General features: G+C 42.2%; 1 long non-coding RNA gene across 1 annotated transcript; it reads left to right on the forward strand.

Moving 5' to 3' along the window:
- The first annotated feature begins 346 nt into the window (after positions 1-346).
- On the forward strand, positions 347-1,840 carry LOC130124725 (uncharacterized). The gene is made up of 3 exons (XR_008811396.1): positions 347-597; positions 838-934; positions 1,767-1,840. It is a non-coding gene; the product is annotated as an uncharacterized LOC130124725 (long non-coding RNA).
- Positions 1,841-2,429: the final 589 nt, after the last annotated feature.

Raw genomic sequence — 2,429 nt, forward strand, 5'->3', positions numbered from 1 at the left:
ACAAAGAAGCGTGCCATCTCTGCTTCTAACGCTGAGGAGTGGGAGGCTGAGACCCAAGCCAAGCAGAAGAAAACCGATACTGTGAGCCAGCCTGCACCAATTGCCTCCATCAGGAAAATGCAGATAGATGTAGATAATGTGGACAGTGATCACCCTCATACCGAGTGCCTGAAAGGCAAGCTGGCCCACAGCCCCAAAATGGGTAGCCTGGAAACTCCAGTGACTCCTACATCTCAACCCTCATCTCCTGTGGCATCAGTAAAATGTGACGCTCCTCCTCTGCAAATGTCTTCGCCTCTAGAACCTGAAACGCAGTGCAAGCCAGTTAGTATAATTCCTAAGATGCCAAAATGCATCATAATATCCCCCAAGCAATCACCTACTACTCCAGCCTCCCCAATGCCTATCTCAGCCTCAACACCTGGCTGCCAAAAGAAGAGGAAGAAGATTAACAGAAAATGGGGTAACTCTCGGGGTAGAGAGGGAAAAGGTGGGCCTGTATCCTCCAAAGTACTCCACAGTCCATCATTGACTGTCGCTATGCAACCAGAACTAGATGATGTCGAGGGCCTACTGTTCGTGTCATTTACCACAAAGGTAAGCTGCAAAAATGCTCTGCATACATCAGCATGTGTTGGGAGTTATTTTCCTTTCATGAATGGCAAATGCTTTGAGTTCTAAAAATACTGCCAGTATAGTATATTTAGTTGCATAATAAAACCTAGTTTTATCCTGAAGTTGGACTTTGCTATTGTATCTCTAAAAGGGCTTATGGTAGCACTCTGCTACAGGGTTTCTTATTGTCAAACTGAGTTCCATCCTCTATCTAATCTGCAGGAAGCGCTTGGGATTCATGTTGGGGACAAATTGTCTACTAGTTCATCACCTGTATCTCCAGTTTCCCTAACCCTTGAGTCACCCTCGGAGGCAACTGGTAGGAAATTTAGAGATTGATTACATGCTGTCAAGACAGCTGTTATTTCAGTGATTTAATAGCAGAAGAAAATAAAAAGAAGCTGTGTTCGTTATTTTTGGGTTGCTGATATTCTATTCAAGCAAGGCTGGGCATACACTAGATGACTTCAAATCTTAACCATCACTGAAAATATGGGAAACCTCCCACATAAGGACAAATTTTTTTCAGTCGTCAGAACACTCACAATTACGCAAATACAGCACATCACACACAAGATTATACTTGCAAGAGTCCCATCTTTCAGAACAGTTTTATTTTAAACCAGGAGTTGGCAGTAAAGCAACACTTTGGAAACCAACTGCGATTAAAAATCTAAGAAGATGAAGAAAAAGCCCTATTGTGAGCCAATGTGACTTAAGATCAAAGCAAACATGAGGGTTGACGGTTAGACACAACATGTCAGGCTTGTTGTGTGTGCATCGTTTTGCAGTGAAATAACAAGAAGAAGCAAATGTTATTTTGTTGCTTTGAGTTCTCACTCAGCTTTGCTTTCATTGACTTTTATGGGTTTCTCTCTCATGCACCTCAGGATTTTGAGTCGTAAATATCAAGCAAGTCCAATGTTTTCGGGCCAGCCGAAGTGAGTAGATTGGCAGGCAAAACATTTAATTTGTTAATACCTCACACTAAAGGATAAATTTGTGAAGATAATCGGTTCAGAGCAGCATCAAATAGGAAAAAATAAAAGCAAAAAATTGGACCCGTTATCCTGTAGCATGTGCCCAGCCAAACAAGAAAACAAATGTCATGTACATAAGTCAATGTAAACACTCCTGACTGTTGTGTCCAGCTCCAGTAGAGGAAGTCCTAGAGACAGATGAAGAAAAAATAGCCCGCTTGCAGGCTATCCTTCTGCAGGACCTCAGTTTGCTCAAACACAGGCAGGTTATTCACCCTGTTCTTCAGGATGGTGAGTGGAATAAACACACACACACACACATTGGCAAGAACATCTCAGGGGTAAATTATTTTATCCAAATGAATGAGATGTTTTGTTCTATCGCCAACCCTAATATTTTCCTTTTCTGTAGTGGGCTTGAAATTGAGCTCCCTTGACCCAACCAAGGCCATTGACCTACAGTATCTGGGGATCCGCCTGCCCCTTCCTTCCCCAGTCTCCAAAGCCAATACCAAGACTCCATCTCCTGCGGGTAAGCCTGATTTCCTGGAAGATTTGATAATTTCAGTGCATTATTGCACTGAAATTATTCATAGGTCGGTCCATCTTCCAGATGTCTTTGAATATGCTTTCTTTTGTTTACAAATAGATCTCTCTCTTCAGACAAATACCAACCGTGAACAAGCCATACACACCCTATGATTGATTGTAAACTTTGAGTCAACCTGTGGATCGCTAAATCGAGCTTAACAGTATTGAAATACTGCTTTGGACCAACCTGAGTGATCTAGCTAAGAGGACTCTTGACTAGTCCGATCTTGATTTATCATAAGT

This window comes from Lampris incognitus, chromosome 15 (genome assembly GCF_029633865.1).
Source record: "Lampris incognitus isolate fLamInc1 chromosome 15, fLamInc1.hap2, whole genome shotgun sequence".
NCBI lineage: Eukaryota > Metazoa > Chordata > Actinopteri > Lampriformes > Lampridae > Lampris > Lampris incognitus.